Source organism: Barbus barbus (assembly GCF_936440315.1).
Source record: "Barbus barbus genome assembly, chromosome: 32".
NCBI classification, from domain to species: Eukaryota; Metazoa; Chordata; class Actinopteri; order Cypriniformes; family Cyprinidae; genus Barbus; species Barbus barbus.
The window spans coordinates 26,850,311-26,871,835 of NC_136760.1; the positions used below are offsets into that span (position 1 = coordinate 26,850,311).

The following is a 21,525-nucleotide window of genomic DNA, read 5'->3' on the forward strand; positions in this document are numbered from 1 at the left end:
TAAAGCATCAATAAACAAGCAATTAAAAAAAAAATCTAAATCAATCAAGAAGCTCACATGAGTGCGTTTCATTAGTTTGTGATTTATTTCTCTAGGCCATCATAAAGAGAGGCTGTACAAACACGGTCCTTACTGAACTTTATACAAGCGAACCACATATGAAAGACCAGGAACAAAGTGAAAGAATAAAGAAACTTGAAAGAAATAAAACAATTTAGTGTTTCCTTCACTTTCAGTCCATAACAACATCAGTTTTTTCCTCATTTACATATATAACGAGCTTAAACAAGCAGCAATCCTCCACCAAGAGTCATCAAACATATATTCACCTCAGAACAAAGACAAGATGCAAATGAGACCAGAAGTAGTTCATGCCGTTTATGTACATTCAGGTGCTGCTTAATTAAAGATATAGTTTCATATGATAATCATATTGGTCAAAGACGATTGATTTGATCATAGCAGGACACGACAGACGCTCAGCAGTCAGTCAGACGTGATGTGTGTGTTTGTATGTGCATATAGAGCAGTATATCGACACACACTGGACATTAAATCAACATTAAACATGAAAAGTAAACGAAATGACATAAATATGCATCCAAACACCCACAGTCAAACACAAAGCCAGCAATGCATCTGTGGATCTCTCCACTCTCCTCCTGGTTTCGTATGTATGGCTGAAGACAGCTCTCTGCTGGTAGAAGAAGGCATTGCAACAGTTACATTATATTCATATGACACCTGAGCAGAGAATGGCTTTCCGACTTTATATTCACCTAAAATGGCACAAGACTGTTCAACATCATCATGCTCTCTGGATATACAGCGCTGTATCGATAAGGTGGACTATATTATTGGTACAACAGCGGATTTCAGCAGTGAAATCAACACTGGCGGTGCACACATTGAGAGAATTTCACAAAACGCATCCAGATCATGATTTCATACCAAAACCAACACAAAAAAATATTTTAGTTAAAGATTTTCATTACAGCAATGGGATATAAAACGTGTGCTTAATTGTCATGAGTGTCACAATGCCAAAATGTAAAGATATTCAAGCTTCTTGACAATTAAATAATAATAATAATAATGCATTTTTTATTTAGATGGCACTTTTCTCAAACCCAAAGTGCCATTAAATAATATAAATAGTGGTCCTAAAATGGGCTTCAATATCTTTACCTAAAATATTTTTTATTCTTTTTATTTATACATCATAATATTTTTTTTTTTTGTATTTTAAATAATGCCAATTTCAATAAGAAAATTGTGTTACTAATAATGGGAATTGCAAAATGAATGCATGCATTTGGACAATTGTCATGAAAATAACATCAATTAAAAAAAAAGAACAAATCTTTAATGGTCCTAATTTTGTTTTGTTTGTTTGATTTTGGAGTGACATGTGACTTGGACACATTTTCTTGCGATATTCACCCAAGTGACTTTACAAAGTTCATAAACTGACATTTTTTTAAACTTATATTCCTCCTATCTGCCCTTTAAACTCACTGTAACACTAAGATATGTCCTTTTCAACTAAAGACAGCTCAGAGAGTTTGAGGAAGTTGTTTACACCATATTTACTCATTGAAACATCACATGATTATCCGCAAAAGGATCCATGAAAGAAAAACCAATGTTTGAGATTGAAATGCGATGCCAGAATCTCATCACCATGGTGAAAAACATGGTACATTCAACGCTTTCAAGCTCCCAATTCATCGTGTCACAGAAAGCCGCGTGCCGTGTAATTAAACATCCATATATGCGTTGATCACACAAACAGGCCTATGCTGAATATTGCATGTGGCAGTTTTTGATTTTGACACACCACATTCATTATAAGATTTAAAACATTCCTTAAATAAGTGATATATTTTTGCGCATATACACACTCTCTCTCTCATCGATTACATAAGAAAGCAATAAGGGGAAGTGCGTCTTAAACACTGACTAACTGCGTTTAACAGGAAAAGGATGACATTCAGTGCGCTGCGTGGGTAACAGGTCCGTTTGACTCATGAACTAAACACTGCGAGCCTCCCACCGACTTCAGCTTCTGTTGAACCGAACAAACACGATAGATTGTCACTAGTCAGCCATGCTGTACACAGCAGACAACATTCAGCCAAGAGAATAATGCAGAAAGACAAGGACGAGAAGCTAAAATAGAGCATATTCAAGAAATGAACTATACAGACAAAGATATCACTGCAGAAATCATTTTCTCATACTGTTTTTGTGTCTCGTTTCGTTCACTAAAATACATAAACATCCCTAAAACGTACTTTTGCATATTCTGCTTTTTTTTGCAAACTGAATTTAGTGAGGTTTCTGCTTAAAAATGAGAAACAAATGCTAATAAACTTAAATCAAGATTTATTACAACATTTCTCTCATTTTGATTTTCACGAAAAATATCTAAACGCACTTTTAAACTCAAAAAAGAACTCATTTTCAGAGAATATATCTTAAGTTTATTTCAACTCGCTTGCAAATAGTTTTTTCTTGTTTTAAGGAGAAATCTAACAAAATTTAGAGAGATCCGAGCTTAAAAAACAAAAAAAAAATACTTTGTATTTTTCCATACTAAAACTTGTTTTCAGAAATATATCTTGAATTAAATTAATTCGCAAATGTTTTTTCCTATATTTCAAGGATAAATCTAACAAAATCTTGTGAGGTTTGTGTTTGAAAAATAGGGGAAAATACAATCTGTAAATCAGGTAAGAAAAAAATTCTCAAATAAATGCATCTCATTTTAAGGATGTTTATTTATTTTTCAGAAAAAAGACAATACTGATTGAGAAAATGAGTTTTGCAGTGTACTAATACTTAGTGTTCAGTGCAAAAGACGTTTTAGGACAAAACTGGGTTTTGCGGAGCAAATTAATGGTGTATTTAGTGACTATGATGTCCCTGTGCATTATTGTACAAGTACAGATCTCTAATGCTGGAGAACAACATGAAGAAATAACTGGTTGCATACGGGCTAGTCAGTTTTCTGCTCGTCTACCGCTCCTAAACACAAAGTGAGACGCCTTTGTGACACACAACAAGCATTGCGTGCAAAATACACAGATCCTAGACGTTGCTTTATCAAGCGTTCGTATTTCTCCTGACCATTGTGAGCAGAATTGGTGAATTTTAATATGCATTGTAAACAAATGAGTTATTTCTAGAAATGCAAAAACTAAAGACTTTCCAACACAAACATATCTTAAAGGTTCGAAGACGTTTAGGCCCAGATTTGACTTGGTAGTGTGCGATGAAATGGCTTCGGGCGAGAAGTCGCAGAAGAAACCGAGAACTAGAAGGCAAAGGAAGGTTATGCGTTTCATATTTACGTTCCTCCAAATCCCAGTCACGTTCTCCCGTCCAGATCCCATAGCACCTTGTGTTGTGACATCACCCAGCCATCAGCCAATCACAGAGTCAGATTCAGTCGGAATCAACACCCCTTCCTGATGGCACACAGAGCAGGAGGGCGCACACAGGAAAGAGATAGACCTCACTTCCTCTCCAGTACAGCGAGCTTCCTGTGGGTGTTGGCGGCGGCTTCACTTGCGGACGGCCTGCCGGTAGCTGTGTCTCTGGCCCTGACCGCGGGAGCAGCCGTTGTTTCCGTTTCCAGACGGTTCTTGTGCGCCGGCAGCGCTGCTTTGACTCGCGCCGTCTCTGGTGCTGCAGGTCATACTGCTGTCCTGAAGCGTGGGGCTGGATTGAGCTCTCCGTAGCGCACCTTCCTCCAGGAGCATGGCCTCAAACACTGACAGGTCATCTTCATCACAGCGCTGCTTCGCCCGCAGGAGCATACTGTACGTCTCATAGCGCGTTTTCTACAAGAGAGGGATGTTTTATTAACTTGCTGAAAATGCATTCACCCTCAGCCCATCCAAGATGTAGATGAGTTTGTTTCTTTATCAGTTTTGGAGAAATGTAGCATTACATCACTTGCTCACAAATGGATGCTCTGCAGTGAATGGGTGCCGTCAGAATGAGAGTCCAAACAGCTGATAAAAACATCACAATAATCCACCCCACTCCAGTCCATCAGTTAACATCTGGAGAAGACAAAAGCTGGATGTTTGTAAGAAACTAATCCATCATTAAGATGTCCATAATGACTAATGCTGCTTTCTACACTACAGTGAAAAAGTCGTCCCGTCTGAATCAGGAGAGAAATTTGCACAGGATCAAGCACCATTTACAAGACAAAACAAATATGAGTAAACAAATATGAGTGGATTTTGATGTGAGAGGACAACAGTAAATGGACTTTCACTGGAGGAAGCATTATTATGCACTCGTGTTTTAGTAGGAAGAAGCTGGAATTCCTTAATGATGGATTTGTTTCTTACAAACACAGCTTTTCACTTCATAAGACATTAATTGATGGACTGGAGTGGTGTGGATTACTTGTGGATTACTGTGATGCTGTTTGAACTCTCATTCTGACGGCACCCATTCACTGCAGAGCATCCATTGCTGAGCAAGTGATGGAATGCTACATTTCTCCAAATCCGTCCTGATGAAGAAACAAACTCATCTACATCTTGAATGTAGGTGTTGAATTGATCAAAAGTGACTAAGACATTTATAATGTTTCCACAAAAATATGAAGCAGCTGTTTTCAACACTGACAATAATCAGAAATGTTTCTGGATCAAATTAGCATATTAGAATGATTTCTAGAGTAATAGAGATGCTGAAAATTCAGCTTTGATCACATTTTACCACTATATTGAAATTGAAAATAGTGGTAAATAGTCCAAAAATAGTTAAATTGTAATAATATTTCACAATATTACTGTTTTTACTGTATTTGTGATCAGATATATGGTGAGCAGAAGAGAATTCTTTCTCAAAAACATGAAAAATGTTACCAACCCAAACTTTTGAACGATAGTGTATTTACCTCAAACTCTAGATACTCCTCTCTCAGTCGGTACTCCTCAAGTTCACGACCTTTCACCTTTCTGTCAGGCGGATAGGAGCGCAGTTGTGCGAGCTCAGTGGAGATGGAGCGAAATCGAGTTTCATGAGCCTGTACTTGCTCCTCCTACACACACACACACACACACACACTTTATAATACTGCAGTTTATATAAACACAGATACAAGCACACATACAGTCACTCGTATGAAACATAACAAGCCTCCTTGTTCTCCACTGCCTACATAGGCAGCTGTCTTTTAAGGAAGCATCCTAACTGAAATCAATAAATGATAAATGTCATGCAAATAGCATCATGTAAATAGGTAAAATCATTATTAATAGTTAACTAATTATTTTAAAATAATTACATTTTACAATAATTAATTTTGTTAACATTAGTTAACTGTATTAGAAATGAAAAGATAAACAATACTTCTACAGCATTAATTAATCTCAGTTAAGGTTAACTAATATAATGCTGACAAATCAAACCTTACTGTAAAGTGCTCCCTGTTTATTCATATATATTTATTACTATATTCATCATATTTATTATTACAGGACTTTATTAAGTCTTTACGTATGAAGACTTATAAAGATAACATATTTGCGACAACTTATGCAAATCAGCTGATTAGACCTGTGACAGCTTGGAGGCGGAGCCTGGCAGCAGCGGTCGACTGAATTTCTTTTGTGAGCCAATAGCAGCAGGGAGGGGCGGGGCTGAAAACATGGCCGCCACAGTGTTGATGCGTGTGATCCAAGACTGCATTTGTTCAGCATTCCTACACAAACAAATCAAATCCATGTTAATAACAATAATAGCAAGTACCAGACTGCAACAGACAGGCTCTAGAATTGAAAATCTCATTCATTTTCTTTTCTTCATTATTAGTAATAATGTATAAACCTTTGAAGACAGATGTAGAATGAGCTCTGTGCTTGGTACAGCGGTGGCCACAATTATTACAACACTAGTATTTTCAGCAGCTAAAAATGGTTTTATGTCAGTTATTTCTATCTTTTGCTGTAGTGTGTCAGGAGGAAATATCAGTTTACATTCCAAACTTTCATTTTGCCATTAATTGTAATAATCCAGTGAGATTTTTGTCTGACAAACAGCCAGAGCTCCACACAGAGACTTGATCTGATCATCATCCAGTCTGTCTGGAGTGACATGAAGAGACAGAACAAACTGAGACAGACTCAATCCAGAAGAACTGCTGCAACATCTCCAAGATGCTTCAAGAGACCTACTGTAAATGATGAAATGGACCTTTTTACAAAACTTTTTCATTACTAAATATTATCCTAAAACAGTTCCACCAATCTGAGAAGTCAAGGAATCATAGTAAAACAGAAGATGAAGTGTTTTTGCATGTAGAAATGCAAACATACACACCCACAAAATTTTCCAGCACAAGCAATGAGAGCTGAAACTGGGGCAAACTTCAACTAGAGCAGAGCGAGTTCTCCAGGGGAATGGGAATGTGTGTGACACACACACACACACACACACACACACGTATAAGCAACACAGCTGATGGGACTGCATGAGTGTTTCGTCATAAATTGGACAGGAAAGACATGACATGCTGAGCCTCATGCTGTTCAGATGATTTATGCAGTAATTTTTTTCCAGTTAATGCTTAATGTTACAAATTATAATAAAATATAAATTATATATATATATATATATATATATATATATATATATATATATATATATAGACATATTTAAAAAAGCTAAAACTAATAAAAACACAAAAATTATTAAATGTAACAAATTAAAATGAACTGAAATAAAAATAAACTATGTAGACATAAAAATATAAAAATGATAAAAAAACAGACAACAAAATGACTAAAACTTTAAAATTTTAATAAACTGAATTATAAAAAATGAAAATTATATAGACAAAATGAAAAAATTCTTACAAAAAAAATGAATTAAAAATGAAAATGAAACAAAATATATAAATTAATAAAAAATATTAATAAAAACAATAATAGTATTTCACAATGTATTTCCATGTTAAGCAGAGTAGTCAACTAGAACATCATAAAATGTAGGACGAGACTTTATCCGAGTGGAACTGATTGAATGGTGAATGTATTGTGATGTCTCTAGATGAGAGGAGGTCGGAGGGAAGCCGATGAAAAGCTTAATGGAATCAAATGAAAATGGAAAATCGTTCTATAATAAGTTGAATTATTATGGCATGTTTTCTTAAACAGGGTTACAGTGTGTGAACTCACGGGGCCTGAAAGAGGTAGACTCTCCAGTCAGCGGTCCGGAGGTAAAACACGTTTGGCCGTTTGCTGTAGTCTGTGGCTCTGATGGCCAGGGAATGATGAATAGACACCGCATTCTTCAAATCCTCATCCGATAAGAGTTTATTCGGCCGATACTCGCCCTGGAAACACAATTATCCTGTTATTATTCAAAACATCCACGCCTTCTCATAATGACTGATTTATTGATCGTATTGCCATTCTATTCATTACATACAGTATACTACCATCAGACTGTTTAATACTACATAATTTGGGTATATTTCAAATACAGGCAAAAATATATTATTTGTTTGAAGTAATGGTGACTGAAGAATATTGGCAAAAATGCTGTTATTGTTCTGAAGTGAATAGAAACATCATAATTCACAAAATTCATATCCATCACAGACACACACATATGTGGAGGGATCTAACAGATTTCATATTATATAATCAAATGATTAAATGTCACAGAATGAAAAAACAAACTACAATGTAATGTCAGCACAGATGCATAAATACAGCATGCAATACGTGTATTTTTTCATGTAATATCAAAAAGAATGTGAAATACGCCTTACAGTGAAAAACCAAATATAATACAAAATTTAAATGGCGAACAACAATAAACAAATAAATCAATGGTGATGTAATTGAATACATTGTGACATTTTGAAAACAAATAAATAAGGAAATAGCTTAAGTAGCTCTGAGAAGGAAGGAAGGGAGAGAGAGAGAGAGAGAGAGAGAGAGAGAGAGAGAGTGAGAGAGTGAGAGAGTGAGTGAGAGAGAGAGAGAGTGAGAGAGAGAGAGGGAGAGAGAGAGAGAGAGAGAGAGAGTGAACGAGTGAGTGAGTGAGGGAGTGAGTGAGTGAGTGAGAGTGAGAGAGTGAGAGAGAGAGAGTGAGAGAGAGAGAGAGAGAGAGGGAGAGAGAGAGAGAGAGAGAGGGAGAGAGAGAGAGAGAGAGAGAGAGAGAGAAAAAGACTCACTTTCTGCAGGTAAAGGATGAGTCCCTTAAGAACAGCATAAAATGTTTTCCATCCTCTTTTTCCACGAGGTGCTGTATTACACATGAAAAATAACACAAATACAAACAGCCTTTTATTATGCAGGGAAATGGATCAAATGTATCAATACATCAGACTCTAGACTAAATGAATTCATTTTCATTGGTAGACATTTTTTGCACCTCTTTGTAAATTATATTATTTGCATTTTGTGGCAATGTATGCTATTGTTCAACAACACATATATATATATATATATATATATATATATGTGTGACCCTGGAGCAGTCATCAGTAGCACAGGTATATTTGTAGCAATAGCAACAATACATTGTATGGGTCAAAATTATACATTTTTCTTTTATGCCAAAAATCATTAGGATATTAAGTAAAGATCATGTTCCATGAAGATATTTTGTAAATTTCCTACCTTAAATATATCAAAACCTAATTTTTGATTAGTAATGTGCATTGCTAAGAACTTCATTTGGACAACTTTAAAGGTGATTTTCTCAATATTTTGATTTTTTTGTACCCTCAGTAAATCAGCCAAATATTGTCCTATCCTAACAAACCATACATCAAAGCTTATTTATTCAGCTTTCAGATTATGCATAAATCTCAATTTCCAAAAATTGGCCCTTATCAGTTTTGTGGTCCAGGGTCACATCAAAATCAGATTTCATGTGCAAGGGTCCAAATGTCAGATTTACTGGACATAGATTATTATAAACTAAAATGAAAAAAAAATATATAATATATCATCAGAAGCAAAACACACTTCCTTAAAAGACAAAAGTAGTTCTGCTAATGTCCTAAATATGAATTTCTACATTAGATGACTCATTATGAATAGTTTGAACTGCTGGTTGAGGGATGTGAGATGATGGATGTGCTTCTTTAACACTCACTTCTCTTCCCGTCACAGTCTGCGTGGACCTTCCTCACCAGGAAACCGGTTTTGTAGAGCAGCGCTCCGGACGAAGTAACGAAGCCGCTGGCCGTCTGCTTCACTCCTCTGGAGTTGGACTCTCCTCGCTGCTCGCCCAGCTCCGAGAACGACTTACGCAACTCTTCTTCATCGCTGAGGGAACAGAACACGCAGGAAATGAGCTACTAACCAAGAGGAAGTGCATAAAAGAGGAATACGAAAAACATGATATCATTGTAATGTTATGATCGACTGACCAGAATTATTACTAAAAATAATTTGATGAACAAAACAACTTTCACTGAGAAAATGCTTGGAATGAATTGTGAAATTTACTAAGAAACCGCAAGTAACACACAGAATTAAACATGAAACTTTAAAGTAGAAGGACCAAAATAGGATTGTATTCCAATAATGTTTACTTCAAAAAATGTTTACTGTGCAGGAACTATATTGAATTACATCATATTTTATTTTTAGTTTCTAATAATACTTAGAGTTAAGGGTCTGTTCCAATAATCAACACTAAATATTAAAGACTAATTCATTCTGTACTGTTGGTGTAAAAGGCATGAGGCCTCAAATCATGCAACTTGCAGAGAAGACAAATTCTGAAACGATTCCTTTAGTTTTCTTTTCCTTTTCTAGATAATTTGAGCAAAATCTATAACTCATGCTGCTTTGAAATCCCCGCTATTGCATATCTAGTGTTCTTTATGCTGAAATACAATAAATCTAAAATAAAATGTTTTTTATTATTTTAAATATTTTTTTAAATTCAAAGATTTAAATTGACATTTTAATTTTACTATAACTAAAAGAAACCTTAAAAATGATAAAAAAATTGCTTTTATTAAAAAATAAAATTTGTAATTCAAACTGAAATAAACAAATTAAATATATAAAATGATATATTATACACACAATTTAAAAAATTAATAATTATAAAAAGAACAAAATTACAAATATTTCAAATTATTAATACAACTACAATAGTAGGCTATATTAATGATAGCTACTAAAATACTTTAGATGTAAATAAATAAATAAGAGCACGAATCAGTGCTATTTTAGTATATCTGAGCTACTATATATAGTTATAGTTTTTAATATTTTCATTTAGTTTTCATTTTAATTTTAATTAAAGTTATAGTTTTTTGTAAATAATAATAATAATAACAACAACTGTTGTATCATTTTTTATATGTCTGTCTATACAGTTTTTATTACTTTTTATTTCAGTTTTAGTTATTTTAGTACACTTAGTGTTAGGGGTCTGTTCCAATAACTAACACTAAATATTAAACACACAGTTGCATAATTCATCCTGTACTGTTGGCATTACTGACATGAATGGCTCCTCAAATCATGTAGCAGATGACAATTCTGAAACAATTCATTGGCTTTTCTTGTTTTCTAGATATTTTGACACTGCTCAGAAAGCATTGCTGTTGTCGTTTGGAAATGCACGTCTAGTGTTGTTTATGCTGCAGTAACTGTGTGGAGAAACCCAGCGAGTTTAAAGACTACAGGAGTTTGGATTCAGACTGGCTGTGATATTTGGGGCCTGTCTCTCTGCATGTCCCGCCTGGAGTGAATAAAAGTCTTTTTCCTGACAGTTTTCACTCTCCACTTCACTCCCGCCGATCATAACCCCCCGAGTGCGGCAGACGCTATCGATCGAGTGCGTGTTGAAGTAAAGTGCTCTTCCCAGCGGGTTTCTCTCTCTCACATCTGCCACCACAGAAATCAAATCAAAGACTCGATCGCACAGGCCAAACTATTATGGCATGCCACTGTGAGACGACCGCAGGTTAAATGGATGGGTGTTTCAAAGCCGTCATACCATGAAAAAACTAATTCTTGTATTTTTGGAAACTGAAGTGTTCGATGTACTATTTAGGCTTGCTTTAACATCACTTTCCCCAACCATGCAGATGGGAAAAAAAAACAAAAAAAAACAGGTACCACCCTACTTTTTGGTTAAACATCCCTTTTCATTTGGAAATTATGGAAGCAAATTGTCCTACAAACGCCACTTCATGCTGATTTGAATATATGACATTTACATATCAAGGCATATTTAGTATGCTGCATGATGAATGAGCCAAATCAAAACAGGTCATTTATATCTAGTGTCGGGGGGTAACGCATTACAAGTTACGAAATATAACTTTTTTCAAGTAACTAGTAAAGTAATGCATTACTTTTTAATTTACAAGAAAATATCTGAGTTACTTTTTCAAAAAAGTACTTTTTTCCCATTTATTGACTGACAGGTGCTGTGTGAACATGCTGTTACTGTAGTTCTAGACTAAACATGAATGTGCATTAATTCATCGCACTCACAAAACACAGATTTAGTATTCATCAAAATGAATTAAAACAGTGAAATGCAAACTCAGAATATGATGCAAACCTGCAATAATTAAATATGTTAAACAACACAAACGTATCTAATCCCATTTTATTAACCAATGTCTTTGCTGCTGACCTTTGATGATCCAGTTCAACCATACTAATAAGCAAAAATTACTTTAGATAAACTAACAATTGTGCTTCATTGTTTTTTTTATTGCTGAAGAGTGTTGAACCTTCTTCTGCGTTCTACTTTACAGACGTGAATTCACTTTTCCTTCAGCCTGAGGTTTATTCATTACACTTTTTTGGTGTGAAAGGGCTTTTACATTTGCTATGATTAGAAAGTAACGCAAAAGTAACGTAACGCATTACTTTCCATAAAAAGTAGCTAAGTAACGTAATTAGTTACTTTTTTAGGGAGTAACACAATATTGTAATGCATTACTTTTAAAAGTAATTTTGCCCAACACTGTTTATATCGAGAAGTATTAAAGGAACGGTTGCAAAAACACGTGGAAATTGAATAATGAAAATGTTTGTACATTTCTAATTTAAAAGTAGCCTGATTACAGTTCATTGGAACTAAAACTAAAAACATTTTTGTAGCTTGAAATAAACAATTGAAAAAATAAAATAAAACTTTTTAATTTTAGTTCTAAATTTTATTTCACTAAAATGGAAATTATCATTAAATCATTAAACTCAAATCATCAAAATTTTAGCTTTTATTAAAAAATATGCATTTTAATTTACTAAAATTTTAATTCAAATTATTAAAAACTATATAGGCATATTTGAAAATAATAATAATAAAAATTACAAAAAACAACAATTACAAATAAAATAAATTCTAAATATGAATAAAACTATAATCGTATATTAATGATACTAAAAACTACTTTATTAAGTGTTGTTTTGTTGTTTAATCAGTGGTATTTTAGTATCATTGAGATACTATTATAGTTTTACATTTTGAATTACTTTTTCTTTTTATAGTTCATTTTAATTTTAGTTAAAGTTTTAGTATTTTTTGCCTGTTTATATCATTTTGTCAGTTTTTTTTTTTTTTTCAGTTTTAGTTATTTTAGGACATTAAGTTTAACTAAATGAAAATGAGAAATGTTGCCTTGGCACCTAGCTGAATTTTATTTTATATCAGTTAAAGTTTATTTTATTTCAAGTATTTTTTTATGGCTTTAATTTTAGTTAACTATAATCACCTTGGCACGAATGTACTCAGAAAACGTCTCGAACGAGCGCTTTGAAGCAGGAGTGTGGATGTGTGAATGATCCTGTCTGTTTTCTGAGGTCTCTCGCCACATTCTGTACACTCAGAAGTGTAATATTTCTCCTGAACACACACATCGGTTGTCTGAGGTCGCAGAAGAGACCCCTTTAATGGTGCCTTTCTCAGAGAAAGGACACGCATCACACTGCCGTCCCGTCCGCGTGATGTTTCTCAGGGGAGAGACACTCGACGAGTCCCTGCAAAGAAGCCAACTGGAAGTCACGAGACTGTGCCACAAAGAGCCCAAAAACCTTCAGATCACCTCCACAAACCAGCAGCTTTCTCAGCCAAAAATATAGAGACACAAATACAGTTTCTACCTCAAAACCATGTCGCTACAAAATACACAAGGCTTTTTTTTTACTTCAATTCTTATTAATAGACATCTAAAAAATAAACTCATGCTTTTATTTATTTATATAGTTTTATCTAGAAGACAAAGCTCTACCATATCGTTTTATATTTGCAGAAATATTTCATAAGCTTTTTTAAAAAACAAAATAAATAACAAATGCACTTAGGTCTGATACATTTAATAATTTCAAAAACTGTCAAAAAAAAAAAAAAAAAAAATCTGCCTAGAAATACATACTGTATTATTGCAGTCAACAGGCCATGTTCAGTGATTTAAATTTTTTTTTATTGAGGAACAATCTTAAATCATTAATTTTCAATAAATAAATAAATAAAATGTATATGTAAATAAAAGTAAAAAACAAATCAATTCAATTATTTCAGAAATGTAAATAATTTTAATTAGTAATTATTTGTATTCCAAATAATTGCATGTTTTTAGCAATTTTGCTTTACTTCTTTCAGGTACAAAGTGATTTACACAAAAACTATAAATAAATGCAAACAGACAGCAAGTGAATTGTGCATCAGTTTAACTATTTCAGGACTGATGCAAACATTTTCTAGTGTTCAGTAGTGGCAGCTATATAACATTTCTCATTTTCATTTTAAGTTTAAGTACTAAAATAACACTTAATCTGAAATATAAATAATTCAAAACTATATAGACATAAAAAAAAAAAAAAAAAAAAAAACTATAATAGTTCATTAGTATTATGGTGGTAATATTTTCCCCATCGAATACCATTCACATTTACTTTGGGGGTAAAAAAAACAAATATTTTTTCTTATATAAAGTCTGTTTAATGTCTTAATCTATTCCAATTCTGAATCTCATTCATCTCTCAGATGTCAGAATGACCTTCTTGATGCGATTTCTGATATTATCACTAAATGATCACATGACAGCGCTGCGTTCATAAACAGCATTCAGATGACACAAGAAGAAACAAATGATGTGAAAGCAGCCTGATTATGTGTGCGCTGCTCTAAAATGGGTGAAAAACATCGTTTAATCACTCTCACACTGAGCATGTGCATAAAACTTCAAGCCTGTTGCCTGGTAACTGTCGGCACAAAAGGAAGAGAGAGAGAGCGAGAGAGAAAGAGAGAGAGAGACAGAGAGAACGAGAGCAATGGTCGGAGGACTGATGGAGAAGAAAACCCACAACCTTAAGAATAAATTTAGCCAGAGCCATTACAGCAGGACTGATGGTGCTCGTGAGACGCTCGCGGATGAAACACACAGAGACTAATGACACTAATCACACGGCTGACTCCAGATCAGATCAGCACCACACAGGACAGAAAGACAACGTGTTTAACCAATATACATGTCAAAACTGGATCATTTATGATTTGAATTATTTATTACTGATTTCATCATTTCAACCAAATATCCATTTGCAGCCAATTAGAGTCAAAATGTTCAGTTCACAGATTAAAATACAGTACAAACACAACTTAGTAATAATTGGAATGAAGAATAATATTTATTTACATAAGAACTAGCATAAGGAGGATCAAATTAGAATATATAGCAATTTATTTTATTATCTTTATTCTAAACATACACTTCCTTTTGATAGTTTGGGGTCAGTAAGTTTTTTTTTTTCTTCTTTTTAAGAAATTAATACTTTTATTCAACAAAGATGCATTAAATTGATCAAACATGGCAATAAAGGCATTTCAAATGCTCTAAAAGATTTTTGTTTCAACTTTATATGCAAACAGACCAGCATAAAAAAGCAAGGTACCAAGGTTTTAACAAAAATATGAAGCAGAACAATTGTGTTCCACATTGATAATCATCAAAAATGTTTTTTGAGCAGCAAATCAGCATATTATAATAATTTCTGAAGGATCATGTGACACTGAAGCCTGGAGTAATGCTGAAAATTCAGCTTTGATCACAGGAATAAATTACATTTTAAAATGTACTCAAAGTATTCAAAAAGTTGTTTTGGTAACACTTCATTTTAGGGTTTCTTAACTAGTTGCTTATTAGCATGCCTATTAATATTAGCCATTTATTAGTAGTAATTAAGCACATATTAATGCCTTATTCTACATCCCTAATCCTACCCAATACCCAAACTTTACAACTACCTTACTAACTATTAATAAGCAGCAAATTAGGAATTTATTGAGGGAAAAGTCGTAGTTAATAGTGAATAAGTGTTCCCTATTCTAAAGTGTTACCGTTGTTTAAAATTGTAGTAATATTTCACAATATTACAGTTTTTACTATTTATGTTTGATCAAATAAATGGAACATCAATGAGAAAAAAAAAAAAAAAAAATTCTTTCAGGCCACAAACAGTAGATGAAGAGTAAAGAGTAGACGAAGCTAAAAAAAAATAAAGTTGGTGACATCAAGATCAAGGACATGTATAATGAGTATCAACATGTTACTTATTATACCATTTGAAAATTGGAACATTTGTAATTGGAACACTATTGTAACGCTACTCTCAAAGAATTACATTGTGACATTTGAAAAATGTCACAAAGTCTTCATGAACAGTTCTATAAGTGTCGTAAACAAATCTTTGAAAATGTGAATAGAATTATTGTAACAGACAGCTTGAACTGATGCAAGGAAATGAAACGTCAAACTCTGCCATAAAGAGATTGAAATCAGTGACACGGTTAACGGTTATTCCTCTAACACTAGCATCTTTTTCTATTCTATCTACTTGTTTTCGTTTTATTTATCATTAAAAAAAAAATGTATACTGTGTTAGGCTAACCGAGACTTGCTCTTCTGTTGGTTTTGATTGCTTCTATTGTCCTCATTTGTAAGTCACTTTGGATAAAAGCATCTGCTAAATGACTAAATGTAAAAGATCTCTGTTGTAACGTTCTCAATGTCACAAAAATGAAAAAAAAAAAATATTATACAAGACACGCAATGGTCAAATATATTCAATATTGGATTTATCGTCCAGCTCTAGAAGACAGAAACAGAGAGTTGAAGCAGAGGAAGGGAACAGACAGCAGGGTGAAACATGTAATCAGGAAAGGGCAGAATGATTAGATTCATAGAGCGGCATGCTGGGAAAACAGGAACGCCTGTTGAGGACAGAACGATTCTCATGTATAGACTGATCATATGTATGCTGACACACACACACACCACCAGCTCTCTAACACGCTGTAACTCTCATCCTCTCACAATGCAAATGTCCATCTCTCTGGTTTTCAGCGGTGCATTCTTCATGTTCTTGCAGTAAGTGAGCTCAGCAGCAGATCTGAAAATGCTGCATGTGTCTACTGTCTTTTGTTCCCTGTGTTTTTTCTTTACTGACTGTAAACAGCTCAATTCCTGCACCTCCATCAATACAGCTCTTTCCTTTCCTCTAGAATCGGTCTCTATGTCCCAGTCTTTCTTCTTTTCTCCCTCTCAGACGTGGTAAAATGACTTGATTATTGATCATTGCGTGACATTGTGATGAATGCAGCTCATGAGATTGTTGTGTGGGTAATAGCGGTTCATTAACACTCCTGCCTGATGAACAGCAGGGTTTATTCAGGCCAGTAAGGCACATTTGTACTTGCCCCGCCAACATTTTCAACAAAAAAGAAAAGAAAAAGAAAAACACAAACAAAAAGCATTTAATGTTTATATTTGGAAGGCTTTTCTAATATTTTTGTCATTGAACCAAATTGTTGTTACAAAAAGCAAAACAAAACTATAAAACAATAAAATCTGGAAATTATGAGCACTACTGTTCTAAAGTTTATTATATTTAGTTAATAAAGGATGTATTAAATTGATCAAAAGTGACCGTAAAAACCTTTCTACTTCAAAATAAATGCTGTTCTCTTGAACATTCTATTCATCAAAGAATCTTGAAAAATAAAATGCATCAGTTTCCATGAAATAAATATGAAGCAGCACAACTGTTTTGAACACTGATAATAATCAGAAATGTTTCTTGAGCAGTAAATCAGAATGATTACTGAAGACTGGAGAGATGATGCTCAAAATTCAGCCTAGCATCACTTCTGAATGGCCGTGCATAGCCTATGTGATAAAAATGGCTTTTTACTGCGGTAGGTTGAATTGAATTGCACTTATATGAAAAAAAATAAGTTTAACACAGACTATGTAAAATATTTTACTGCTCAAACACAGGATTGACCAACTGGGAATGAAGTATACCATTCTATGCACATGGGGGGGGGGGGGCACAATGAAAAGAGATATATAATATTCTTTTTAAACTATGGGTTATCTACAACAGTAAAGAACCAAAACCCCAGAAGACAAATATAACAACCATTAGGGTAAAAATGACAAACTATTTCCATGTTTTCCACATTTTTATGTATGGAAATTGCGCTTTCTTTCTCCCGTTCTCACTCTCAGTCGCACACACGCGGAGACACGGACAGAAACGTGCTGTCAGCCCTGCCCTGCAAATTTATCTGAAAAGCCACATGACATTTCTTAGCGAGGTTCTTGAAGCAGTTCAACTTAAAGATTGGCTATTAGTAGATGCTGCTACTGCTGAACACAGCTGAGAGACGCACAGACGCAGGTATTTACACGCACTCAATCCCTCTCTGACCCCCCTCCTACCCCTCTCTCTGGTTGTGACTCCAGGCCGTTAAAATTAGGCCTATTAGAGAAATAATGCACTCCCGAAGAGGTAATATGGCCACAACGCTGGAGCCTATTAATGGAACGGTCTGCTGTTCTCAAAGAAAGAACTACATTCAATCTTTATTGACTGAACATAGAAAACACTAACGTTTTCCACTGATTATGAAATATTCTTGTTTGCTGGGGTGGTAATATATATTAATAGGGAACGGGGCCCAAATATTTGTTTTGACTATGTCATGATAAGAGGTAAATCCAGCCCTGCAGATCGGTTTATCTTTTTGAAGTCATTCTATCAAATGCATGCAGGTCATTCCCATAATCTTGACAAAAACGTCAGCTGGCTAGACAACGCTACCTTGGTGGCTCATTAAAATCAGCAGAATTCACATCCTAATATTGGAATAGAAGCATAAAAGCACATGCACAAGATCCCAGATGTAAGTTTGAGCGGCTCGATACGGACGGGCCGGCGTTTCTCGGCTGCGCTATTGTTCATGAGCTCAGGGAGGGACAGATGAGGCTATTTTGGGAGCTGCAGTAGGAGTCTGTGTGTTCACCTTTGCTCAGGATGCGAGCAGGACACTTTAAAGAGCGCTGTGGTGTGTGTGGGCGCGCAGATGAGTGTTGAACATGAGAACGAGGTTAGGGCTCCGTGAGAGAGAGAAAGAGAGGGGGTGAATTCATATCGATGAAACGCAGCCGAGCCCTAACTATGCAGCGGTATCCATGGAGCCGTAACCATAGCAACAGCGCTCAGAAAGCCAGGGTCTTTAATTGGTGTGTGAATATAGAGAGAGAATAGGCAGCACTCGCACACCATTGTTTCTAGCAAACAACACACGGATCCAACGCCTCAAACACTAAAACCTGCTTTCTTTTCACTATTTATGATATTTCCACCCATGATGACATCACACATATCTTTCATCCTTGTGAAAATTTACTATGGCAATCATTTCATTATTATTACAGTTATAAAGCATCGCTATTAAACAAAGAAATTACTTTCCAAGTGACTGAACATGCAATTTCATCCTGCTAGATGATAAAATGATAAAATAGACACTGAATATCTAGACACTACAAAAGCATGGAGACTTGGACAAACACATATACCCAATAAAAATATTTAGGCCTCAATTTAAGAATGAAATACTGCACGTAACAAAATAAATAAATAAATAAAACTAATAATAAACTTTAAAATGAACTTTAAATTAAATAAAATATATAAAACTTCTTTTTTTTCACATTTCATTCCAAGGCAACGCATCTCATTTACATGTAATTTAACCTGATGTATTAAAATAAAACGAAAATAAAAACGAAAAAACGAAAAATATTTTAGATACATTAGAGAAAACAACAGCAAAATTACTGTAACATTGCTTAATTCTTTTCACATTAACAGATTGTATGTTGACAAATATACATCCCATTAAATGTATTAGTTCAAGGTAAAACTGTGTGGGAATTTTGTATGTAATTCAAAAACATAAACCTTAAATGTAATATATTTTTGAGTGCACCAAACACCCAACCGCAATGCAATACGCTAAAAACAACTCAGAACATCTTAGCAACATTTGCAGGAGCAAATACTCACTCAAACTATCAGAAATCTATAGTTTGAGATTTTACAATAGTGACAGTAACTGTAACAGCTATTCTGGAGGAAACTATGGTTACCATGGTAATGTGTTCTTTAAGGGCGATCAGAATGATAAAATGAGTTGACTCGTGCTTCTATGTGGGTAGTTTGGTAGTAGCACATTGCATCTACTGTAAAACCTGACAGTCATTAAACGTGAAAACAGGAAGAAAACACACTTACATTGTCCACTGCAGCTTTTCATTTTTAATAGAGTTGTACAGGGCCTGCAGAAAGAGAGAGAGAGAGAGAGAGAGAGAGAGAGAGTACAGTCAGGAAGTCACACCTGAGCAGTAAATGACTGTTTATATATATTCTGCTGTAAGTAGCATCATAATCAGACTGTGACAGATGACGCACCTCGAAATAAACATCTGATTCAGTTATAGCCACATTGTCTACACAAATAAAAGCCATTCTGGACATCTCACTAACAGTCAGTGAAGCATCAATTTAACTCCACAACCAATAATCCAAACCTTTTCCAACCATAAATTTACAGAAGAGATAAGTGTTTAAGCTTGTTCGGGTTTTGTACTTGTTTCTAAATGGCAGTACATAATGAAAAGCTAAATCATTAAGAAATATAATTATAATACAGAAATATACTATAATAATATCATATTAATATAAGAAATTATAAAATAAGATAAAAAATAAATAAGACATTTTTTAATAAAAAAAAAAAAAAAAAAAAATTATATATATATATATATATATATATATATATATATATATATAGTATATAAAAAAAAAACACCTTCTCTTTTAATAAAAGAGCTAAATAAAAGACAAAACAATCACAGATGGCTGTTAGACTCCTACTGATCATTAGCACTTAATTGACACATCATCGGTGTAAATGACGAGTCTGTGCGGACGTCAGTCATCAAACACCTGCGTCACAGTGGAATCCTGTGTTTGCAAATTAACTGTCTACACTGATTCTCCGACAGAGTCAAAGACTGTGACTATACTGGACAAAACCTCAGAGATAAAAATGATTCAGAAATTAAATGTGTTTTTTTAATCCTATAAAGCATAGCTGTATGATTTGGCTTAGAGATCATCATAAGATGTATATAAAAGCAATAGAAGTTCTAATTCAGATGCCAAACTGAATATGCATGAGAGAAGGACTTTAATAAGCATATTATTCCCTCCACATGGCCTTTCATCTAGAAAAAAAGAAACCTCAGCATGAACCGCTAATAATCTCAGTGTGTACTAGAAATTCAGCAGCAAATTTACCCTCTCGGTCCCTCAGGGCAAAACAAACAGCATCTCCCCACCAATGCTCATTTCAAACAAAACCAATTCAGCTAGAGATAGGAGTTTTTTTTGTTCATGTCTATTAGTTTTGAAGTAATCTATAAGCTACTGCACTCCTAAAAGTACACTGCACTGTGATACACTCTTAAAAATAAGCGTTCCACTAGAGGGATTCTGCAGCAATGTCATAGAAGAACCATTTTTTGGGTTCCAAAAAGAATTTTCAGTGACCAGTTCTCAAACTCTAAAGAACCTTTTTTCACTATAAAGAACCATGGAAAGGTTCTATGGATGTTAAAAGTTCCATTACGGAACCATTATTTTTTAAGAGTGTTTGGTCTTTAAAAAGACAAAATCAGAACTGTATCTGATCAAAAGTGGTTGCATGGTCCATCTATGTAATGTTTTGGCCTTTTTTGGGCAGCGGACCGGTACAGATGACCAGGTGAGTGATGAACAGGTAAGTGACACGAGACAAGGTTACCCTCTTCCTCTTGCGGGCCTGTGGGTGGTTCTGTCCATCTTGAGCTTTTCCCAGGAGGTCCGGAAACACCAGAGGTTTGAGCGATCGGGATCTGGGTGTTCGCGGGTAACGGAACGGGTCCATCATACGGAAATCTCGCCCGTATCGAACAGAGCAGAGCGAGCGGGAGCGCAAGCGCCCACTCGAGTGCAGACTGTTCACTCCGATCATGTCTGAAACTGCAGTGCACTATGGGAAATAATCAACTCCAGGTGGGGTTTGGATCTTCAAATGAGTTCACTCCAATGTTTAGCATCAACTGTTCAACTAAAAAAGCTTTAGGGCCTTCCTGTAGGT

General features: G+C 34.6%; 1 pseudogene across 1 annotated transcript in view; it reads right to left on the reverse strand.

The window, feature by feature from the left end:
- Window positions 1-69: 69 nt before the first annotated feature.
- LOC306852741 overlaps window positions 70-21,525 on the reverse strand; it is a 40,742-nt pseudogene continuing 19,286 nt past the window's right edge. Inside the window, exons 9-15 of the transcript in view lie at window positions 19,617-19,660; window positions 9,145-9,317; window positions 8,216-8,286; window positions 7,209-7,366; window positions 5,590-5,734; window positions 4,928-5,071; window positions 70-3,848 (exon numbers count right to left, since the gene is read on the reverse strand). The product of the transcript in view is annotated as an uncharacterized misc_RNA (transcript). The remainder of the gene's footprint in view (window positions 3,849-4,927; window positions 5,072-5,589; window positions 5,735-7,208; window positions 7,367-8,215; window positions 8,287-9,144; window positions 9,318-19,616; window positions 19,661-21,525) is intronic.